Source organism: Coptis chinensis, chromosome 5, assembly GCF_015680905.1.
Source record: "Coptis chinensis isolate HL-2020 chromosome 5, ASM1568090v1, whole genome shotgun sequence".
NCBI classification, from domain to species: Eukaryota; Viridiplantae; Streptophyta; class Magnoliopsida; order Ranunculales; family Ranunculaceae; genus Coptis; species Coptis chinensis.
In genome coordinates, this window is record NC_141460.1 from 49,170,021 (window position 1) to 49,180,216 (window position 10,196).

The window sequence follows — 10,196 nt, forward strand, 5'->3', positions numbered from 1 at the left end:
GTACTGATATTGTCATTCAATTAAAGTGTTGTTTAACACTGTTTAATAGGGGTAATCGGTCATTTCATGTGGTGGTTAATTAAAAAACCAAATCCACGCCATTTTGAATTGTACGCCCACACAATAAATGCCCACTAAATATTAATTATATGTCTTTAATTACCATAAATACAGAGTCGTTTCTCTTTCCGTCCCCCTCTCAATCTTCACTCTACGTCTCTCCCACCTTTTTTTGCCAATAGATAACAAAATGAAAAAAAATCATATTTTCTCCTGCTATTGAAGTTTAATTTGTCTAAGGGTTTTGTTTTTAATTCAACATCAACGATTATTCTCCTGAGAAAAGGTTAGTTTGATGCTCAATTCGGTCCTTGAGAGGTTTTGATTTAATTTGTGAGATTTCATTGTTGGTGTCAGTACCCTCCACTCTCAACCACTCGTGGCAGACCACGTGTCCAGACTACAAACAGGTCGTGCATAAGACCTAAGGTCAGGTTGTCCAAACGACCTAGGAAACATAACCGATGCAAGCTGGTCAACAACATCATTAATAACAGATCATTACTTCGTAACGGAAGGAGTAAAATCAATCATCAAGACAACACAAAAGGGGGATCTACCCCCTATAAAAGGAGGCGTCTTCTCCATTCTCAAAGAGAGGCGGACATTGTCTCCATCTCCCACTCAATCACTCAACATGAACTACGTCTGACTTGATTCCAGTTCATCGAGAATCGATAATGAGGGCAACTTCGAGCACCGACACGAAGTTGGTCAAACATCTTATACAAACCCTATTCTCCGAGATTGTAAGGTCATGCCTAAATTGTACCTCCACATTAGCGCCGTCTGCCGATTCATTTTCTTGAGAAAAAACATTCACACCATTTTCTCAAGCCCACGAAACTTGGTAAAACTACCAGGGAAGAACAGTCAGCATTCTTCCATTCAACTATCAATGGCAGCAAGCGAAAAGTCAGCGTTCTAAGAGATAAGTCTACATTCAACTATCATTCATTTATACTAATCTTTAATCTTAGATCAATTCGGATAATCTGTGCACACTTCTATGTTGCAAGATATATTTCAGATTTACATATCACTTGCAGTCGGTCCAGTACCAACCCAAGGGCTACAACTACCACCATATCACACGTTCCTTTACGATGAATCGGTGACAATACAGATCTAGGAATCCAGCTTACAGGTCGCTCCTTATCAGGCCAACTAAGGTGCTGATTCAACCACTCTAAAACAAAAATTTCAGAGCATGTTAATATCAATGAGGAGAAGTGCACACCAGCACAACTCATCACAGAGCTATATCAAAACCTCAGCTAGATTTCATGCAAAGACCTCCGCCAGGTCATCCATCAGCTCAGGTCATCCTCAGCCAGGTTGTAACGCCTGTATTTAAAATACATATTTTTTATATTTATTAATTAATTAATTAATTAAAATTTATTTAAAAATCAGTTGGATTGGATTTGGGACATGTGGGCCTGATTTCTGGGCCCGAGTCTGTGTTGGGATTGGGTTTCAGACCCAAGTATATAATCACATTGTTTTAGAGAATAGGGTTTTAAGAGAATAAAAAAATAATAAAAATAGAGGCGGAGATAAAAGCTCGTGGGCTAGAGCCTTGGAGCGCGACGATTCGGATGATGACGATTCGTCGAGCTGTTAGTAAAGGTGAGTAGCTATTTTTGCTATTTCACCGAATTTAAAGTTTTCCGTGTACCGGCGTATACTGTTAAAAAGTTTCTGCTCATATTTTCAGTTCATTATTTTGTTATTAGCATTCGTCTAAAAATTGGTTAAACTGTATTTTGAAACTCTGTTGAGACTCGGAGATCGACAAAGTTGTTAATTAATGGTATGAAGCCCCACAAAGAAGATATCGCCTTGTGTTTCGTTTAAACTCTGTTTGGTCGTGGTTTTGGAAACTCTGAATTTAAGCTATTCAAGCTCAGAATGGCCGTCAATGGCGTCGCCCAGCCAAAGGAACAGAATCGTCCTGTTCATATTTGTATAAACTATGTTTTTTAATTGTGATGTTAAACTGTTGTATTTTGTTATGGGATTGATTGATGATTTAGAGAGTTGGGTGGGTTGTTGGAGCTTGGAGAAAGCTTTAACCATTGTAAATGGCGGCTCAGAGAAATCGCCAGCAAAATGAATCGGAACTGTTATGGTTGTTTTTGTGTCGATTGGAGATTGGGGATGATGTTTGGTGATAGTGGGGAGCGTGAGGGCTGTCAAGTGGAGCGGGTGAAGCTTTGAACATATGTTAATGGCGGTCGAGATCTGAGTTTGGGGAGTGATCTCGACAATCCATATAAGTGTGTGGTGTGTTAATTAAAGGTTGGTGGTTTTCGATGAGGAATGAAACTGATGTGGTGAGGAGATGAGGGGTGGTGGTCGATTTGGTGCTGGTGGTGGAGGAGAAGCCTGAGCCTGGGTCGGTTTCTCTTGGGCTTCGGTTGTTTGGTTGGGCCGGATTCTAGTTTAGTTTTCTTGGGCCGGTTTAAATTGTAGGGCAGACCGGTTTTGATATTAGTTAGTGGGTTGGGCCATTTTCTATTTGTCTAGTTTGGGGCCAGTTTAATTTAAAGTTTTTGGGCCGAACCACTTAACTGTTTTGGGCAAATTTCTAATATTGTTTGGGGCCATCCAGGACTTAAAAATAGAGATTCAATTGGGTCTTTAAATGTTTAGACTTTCGGGTTCTAAGGTTTGGGCTTGGCTAGTTGGGTCCGAACCATTACCTTAGTCATGAGCCCATGAGCCATGCACCTTTGACCTTAGCCATGAACCATGGCTATGAATATGAACCTGTTGAACATAGAAACGACAGTTTGACTTTGACAATGATGTGTTGACTTTGACTTCGACCATGATGCGTTGACTTTGACCGTTGACCGTTGACTTTGACCATTGACCATTTGCCGTTGATCGTTGACTTTGACCGTGGACCGTTGACTTTGACCGGTGACTGTGGAAATGTTGACTTTTTCCAATTTTTATCATATTTAAGAATATGGACAAATATAGTAATAAAATATTGTCGAAAATTATATAACGTTGTTTGTCATTATCTAATTAAGATTTGACGTGAGTAGTGTGTAAAACATATATATATATTGGGCTTTGATTGTGGACTGTGGACTGTTTAATTGTACTACATTTTATGTTGTAAATTGTATGGACAAATCAAATGCTAAAATGTTGTGGAAGCTTGTATAAATTTGGTGGTCATTATCTAATTAAGATTTGACGTTGATATTGTGACATTATATAATATGTTGTGATATATATATTAAATGCAATAGTTTTGGAGAAATAAATGTATAAACATTTCATTATTATATATGTGAGATGCTACTATGAGGTAGTATAGTATTTGTAAATGTTTGCCCACGGGATTGTGGCTTAGTGCAATAATATATTGGCACGTGAAAGAATGAAAGTGGTTATGAGATATAATTAAGATATTTCTAAAGATTGTGGCATAGTGCAATAAGGTATTTGACATGCACGTGATAGAGTGGAATTATTATGAGTCATAAATGGATGACACTTGAATAAATTACATAACGAAAATCTTAGAACCTAGCTACCACAACTCATGTGATTTGGCCCTTCTGGCATTTCAGTGAATCTGAATGGCCTTCAGGCGTAAGTAATGTGATTGGCCCTTCTGGCGTTTCAGTGAATCTGAATGGCCTTCGGGTGTAAGTAATGTGATTGGCCCTTCTGGCGTTTCAGTTAATCTGAATGACCCTTACGGGAAAGCCGAATAGTGGCTTGATTATTCCGTTAAGAAAAAGAAGAAGCGGTAGCGATATTTTATGCTTAATAGTGGCGATTACTTACATAATGGCTTCCGTGTGAGGGTTATCTAGTGCGCGCATCCATCCCGCCAGGTAGTTACACACGGAGTGGTTCATTATGTAAGGGGAGGCATGTGGATGTACATGTTCGGCGTTGGGAAGCGATTGTGGTAGCCAGAGAAACTAGGTAAGACATAGATACGACGTGATTTTATGGACACATAAAGAAAGCCTTAATTAATATAATTATGGTAATATGTTGGTTAACTATATATATATCTTTAAATAGATGATTGTATATGGTTTTGGAGAAGGGTGGGTCAAACTAATTACTGGTGCAGGGATGACCCACTCTGTAATTGAGCATGGAATGCGGTACGTATAAAATACGTTTGGTTGGTTATTTGTTTAGTTGAACCTAAGGCGCCTCGATGGAGGAACTACCTGCCTTATTTATTATGTGTATAGTTTGTTGTGTGGTTAGTGGGAAGTTAAGGCGCCTCAGTGGAGGAACTACCTGCCTTAATTATTGTACTTATGGATGTTATATTAGTCGTTGAAAATTAAGGCGCCTCGGTGGAGGAACTAACTGCCGTATGGTTTGTGTATATATTGGTATAAGTATATGTTGTATTTTAGAGCTACTCACACCAACATTTTTATAATGCTGACCCGATTTGCATGTTTGCTTATCGGGTGTGTTCATTAAATGAACATAGTTGATAAGTCTTGACAGGTTTAGTGTTGAAGAAGATTGGTTGCTGCTTGTGGTTTGCGTTAGCGTCGCATTTCAAGATAGGCTTTGTTTTCCTTTGAGGTGATATAGATTTTCAGTTGAGATAAAAGTATTTGCATTTTCATTTGTAAATTTTTGTAATGAAGATGACTTTTGTTTAAGTTAAAATTTTTATTGGTTTTCAATTATTTGCATATTTAAATTGTTTATGGGTTTTTGGGAGTTGAGAGTGCGTCACACCTCGAAGATCGAAGAGTCGGGAACAAATATTGTTTTTCTGAATTTTGTCGAAATTCGGGGTGTGACACAGGTCATCCATCAGATCAGCACATCATCAAGCCAGGTCATCCTCAGTCAGGTCGTCATCCTCAGCCAAGTCGTCCTCCTCCAGATCGTCCTCATCCAGGTCATCCATCAGATCAGCGCATCATCAGCTCTGGTAGGACAAAAACAGAAAAAGGTGATTTTAGAGGGGAAAACAGTGGATTTTGACCTCGAAAATGGCCACCACAGAGCATAGCTTAGTGGTGATAGTATGCGCGCTGCCGAGATCTTTCCGAATTTGGCTCACACGCGTGATTCTAACAACTGTAGCCAAAGTTATGGCCAAAATACCAAAACACAACAAACTTACTCCAATTAGCTAAAGATCAGCTCAGCTCATCCTCAGCTCAACTCATCCTCAGAACAGCTCATCCTCATCTCAGGTCGTCCTCAAGACAGGCCATTCTCAGCTCATCCTCAGCTCAGGTCGTCCTCAAGACAAGCCATCCTCAAGTCAGCTCATCCTCAGCTCAGGTCGTCCTCAAGACAGGCCCTCCTCAAGTCAGCTCATCCTTAGAATAGCTCAGCCTCAGAACAACTCATCCTCAGCTTAGCTCATCCTTAGCTCAGGTCGTCCTCAAAACAGGCCATCCTCGTAAGCGGCTTATCACCGAGCGGCTCATCCTCGGATCGGTTCATCCTCACCAGTCGTCCATCAAGACATGTCGTCCTCAAGTCAGCTCTCACTTGAATTGCAAAATGGAAGCTCACTCCCTTGCAGTTTATTGCAAGCCAATCAAGCTGGGGGATAGCCATAGCCACCTCCGAACTGGGACAAATTATTTCACTGGGGCTAAACAACATTAACACCCACAAAGGGCTGCTTCTACTACAAACTGGGGGCTAGTGATAAGCACGTTAGCTAAAGGTTAACGATCAGTCATAGTAATGCCCCCCAAAAGGCTTACTAATCAGCCAACTCAAATGGCATCTATGACAACAATAGTGATAAGAGCCCAAAACTGTAGTTTTAACCCCTTAACAATCGTACTTTTAGACCAATTATGTGAATAATAAGTAAGAGTTAATATCGACACGTGTTTTTTATGCATTCCAGGCTTCAAAGTCCATTATATGCAAAATGTGCCACTTTAGCGAGATAAAGGAGCAAAGGTCGGTTGCTAAGGAGTTCTGTGATTAAAGGCCAATTTTCAAGAAGACAAAGCCTCTGTAAAGCCCGGTCAAAAGATGAAAAGTCAAAGTCCACGCGGGCAGAAACAGTGCACAAAGTCAGCAGAACTTCCGAAGATCATATCTTTGGACTTAGACCTCGGAATTGAGCCTACCTTACATCAAAACGACCGGCTCGGAAAGAGCTTTTCAATGGTCCAAGCCTTGATCCAATCGGAGGAGCAGAAGAGGACGAAATGTTTGTCGAAGCCAATTGCAGCTGAAGAGCCCATTTTGGACTAAAGAAATTGTGTTTTGGGCCCGATTTTTAGGCCCAAAACATGGCTCCAAGCCCATGCACGATTTTTGGATCTGAAAGTTTAAAAACAAAAGCTTGACTCTTTGTTAATGGTAGATAGTTAGGTTGGAAAATAAATTAGGTTAGGATAAGAAAAGTAGCTAGTTAGACCTAAAACTATAGATAATTCTAGATCTAGTTTTCATTAATTAAATTAAGTTTAGTTTAAATTCAATTCTTGTTTTAGATTAAACTCTTAGAATCATTGCTCTTCATTAGTTTGATAAATAAAATAGTTAGTTTGTCAATTTCGATTTTTGTCATTTACAATTGTTTAGATCTAAATTCCTTTATTACTTGTTATTCATTTCCTAGTTATTACCTAAGATTTCAATTATTGTTTAGATAAATTGCATAAAGATAGAATTTTTATATGATGTCTAGTTATAATTCAATGGGAAATGATAGTGGTATGAATCAAGGCTAAACTTCCATTAGAGGGGTTAAAGAAGCCTTGATGACGCTTGATCTTTGTTAAACTTAGGAATCATCGTGATAATTATTCCACTCTAGGACCGATTAATTCACCATGAGAATGGGTTTAATCGCTCACATACTAGTTATGAATTGGTAGAAATACCATGTATAATTAGGGATTATAATTACTATTTTGATATGCAAAGCATTCAATATGGATCACGACGAGTCTTTGTTAGTAGGATTAAGTCGAGTTGAGGTGGATTCAATTCCCTTTAATTCTTTATCTATATTCAAACCCTTAGCATTCTCTCGTTTTCGTTATTAAGTAACTTGTTAATTGTTTTCCCTAAGTAGTATAGAATTCCCTTCAGTAAATCTCTCACTAGACTTAAGACCGATTAGTTAACTATGAAATCATTCCATGCTAGAGAACTAGGAGTGGAACGAATTTGTTACTTCACTCTATTTCGATAGAATTGAGAGTAGACAACTTTGATAAATATAGGCAAGATGCAAAGTTTTAGTTTACTTACGTTTTGAGTTTCATCGTTCATTTCGTAGGTAAACTATCATTTTTATGTTTTATCAAATGGTGCCGCTGCCATCGTAGTTACCTTTAGCATTGTTTTCATAGTATAATTAGTCATTTTTAAGTCCCATTAAACCCCCCACACCCTTGTTTGATTCATCTTGTGGTTGTCCGTTTGAGAATTGAAAAGTTCGCGAAAAATTACAGCGAGCGGCGACGACCAAAAGCGAAGCGCACAAGCCTCGCTACCAAGCGCTGGAACCTTGAGCGACCAGCCCAAAGTGAGCACGACCATACTAAAACACTGTAACTTGAGTTTACACGATGCGACCAGCGCCAAAGTGGCGCATACTAAAAATTTGAATTTTGCGGATTTCCACGGGTTTGTTTTGAACCCGAGTTTTTAAGTTTTTGGTGTTCTAACTTATTATATACACTTGAACATCGTAAATAAGGCGCTATTCATAAGTGAAGCAAGGACACAATCAGGTATTCCTTTCTTCCATACCTCGCATCTCGGTTAGAGGTTTATACTAATATATCAAAATTGTTTGGAGTGTTTGTCGTGTTTAGACTTAGACTTGCATGAGATTAAGGTGCAGTGGGAGAAAAACCGAGCGTAATTAACCGTCAGCGTCAACAAACAAGTCTATCGAGTTTACCAATCACTACACCTCTAGCTATTATCCCACCCACCACACCGACATAATGGTGAAGAAAAGAGACTCATCTCTCGACTTTTACAAAGCCTTGAGCGATAGCCCTAAATCTTGCATCGTTCTAGCAGACCCAGTGGGGGATTTCCGAATCCCCCCAAACATATTTAATTTGTTACCCGTCACATGCGTAGGATTGAACAAGTCATTACAACATTCCATCATCCTACGGTTGGTGCGGAACAAATTAAACTGAGGGTATTTCCCTTCACCTTAGCTGATAAGGCGGCGTCTTGGTTAGCGCCCAAGCGCCCTAACTCTGTGGACTTCGTGGGCTAAAGCGTGTTTCATTTGTTTATGGAACATTTTACCCACCCCTAAAGGCGGATGAGATGCTTTCCAAGATTCATTTTTTTCGACAGAATCCTCATGAATCATTTTCTGAGGCTTGGAATCGTTTCATCGATCTGCTTATAGAGTGTCCACACCATAACCTAGCAAAAGACACATTAGTTCGTGCCTTTTCCAAAGGACTTCTACACCACCATAAAGAAGTCCTTGACATAATGAATGGGGTAGTTTCCTAAGTAAAGGAGCCTCGGAGGCTTACAAATTTTAGAAGATCAAACTAAAGCCAATAATAATGGTGGGGGTAGTGATGATATCCCCGCTCTGCTAGTTCTTCTTCAATGATTAAGGCGCGGTGTGTTTGAGATGAAACCCGATCGAACTTAAAAATTTAATCGAATCTCTAACTAAAAGGTATAGGCTATTTGCGTTCAACAAAGCCTATTCCGTCCATGAATGTCAACTCCAACCCATGTAATTTCTGTTTTGAGTCACGAGCACCACGACTCCTATTGTCCTCTAAGCTTTATGAACAACAATAATTAGAGCAAGATAATGTTTGCTCCATTAATAGCTATCCTATTCCTAATGCCCCATGGAGACAACATCCCAACTTTAGTTGGCGAAACAATCAACAAGTTACACCTCCAGGGTTTAATAACCAAAATGTTAGGCAAGCAAACAATTATAACCAAGCTCCACCTACACAAGGACAAGGTCAAGGAAATTATAATAATTATAACAACCAAGCGTAACCACGATAAGGTCTAGCACAAGGTCAGGGTAATTATAATAGTTATAATACCAATAGAGGTATCGTTCGGGTTAACAATAGTAACTATCACAACCCACCCATAAATAATCAACGAGAGATAGTTCCAGTCGCACCACCTGTGACTACTACACCTACACAATCGGATCGTATCGACGCCTTTATACAGGTTACCCAACAACTTTTCCAAACAATGACTCAATCAAACCAATAGATCTTTCAATCCATAAATCAGGGCATACAACAATTAGCCCAAGAGAAAACCCAACCAAAGGCGTGTTTCGGGACAAAGCGATACCAAACCCTAAAACGGCAAACCACGACCTTTGAGGTAAGCGGTAATACTAGTACGAAAACTACAATCGTAAGTGACCTTAATGCCATCACCACTCTCCGGATTGCGGAAGAGTGGTTGATAACAAAGTAACTATGCCTATAGTTACCCCATGATACTCCTACACGGATATCGAACTAGATACCGAAATAGAAACTGAAGAGCCTACAACTTTGTAGAGGTACCGGTTCAACAACAAACTAAGAAACAAAAGCCAAGGTTACACATCAAGTCGAGCCATACGCTTAAATATATAAGCGAAACCACCGTTCCCTTAGAAATTAGCCATGCTAACGAGGGATACAAACTTTGAGGAGATTAGGAGCGTTTTCAAAATCTAATGATAAACCTTCCTTTTCTCGAAGCTATTAAAAGCTACCTAACCACGCTATGTTTCTTAAAGAGTTGTGCACTACTAGGCGTAAGACCAACATACCTAAAGGCGCCTTTCTAACCTGAGCGGTTCCCAACTTTATCCGAAAATAATGGAATTGTTAAGTACAAGGACCACGGTCGTCCTATTGATAAAATGCACCTTAGGAGAGTCCCACGGCGACGACCGCTTTATTAGACACGGGGCGAGTGTTAACTTACTCCGTATTATTTGTATAAACAAATAGGTTCTACGGAAATGCAACCTACAAGAATAACGTTGCGGTTAGCGGACGAGTCAATTAAGTATCCTAAGGGTGTAGTGGAAAGCGTGCTTGTTAAGGTTCGGGATTTCTACTATCCTGGCGATTTTGTTATCCTCGATGAGGAAATTAAGCTAGCTA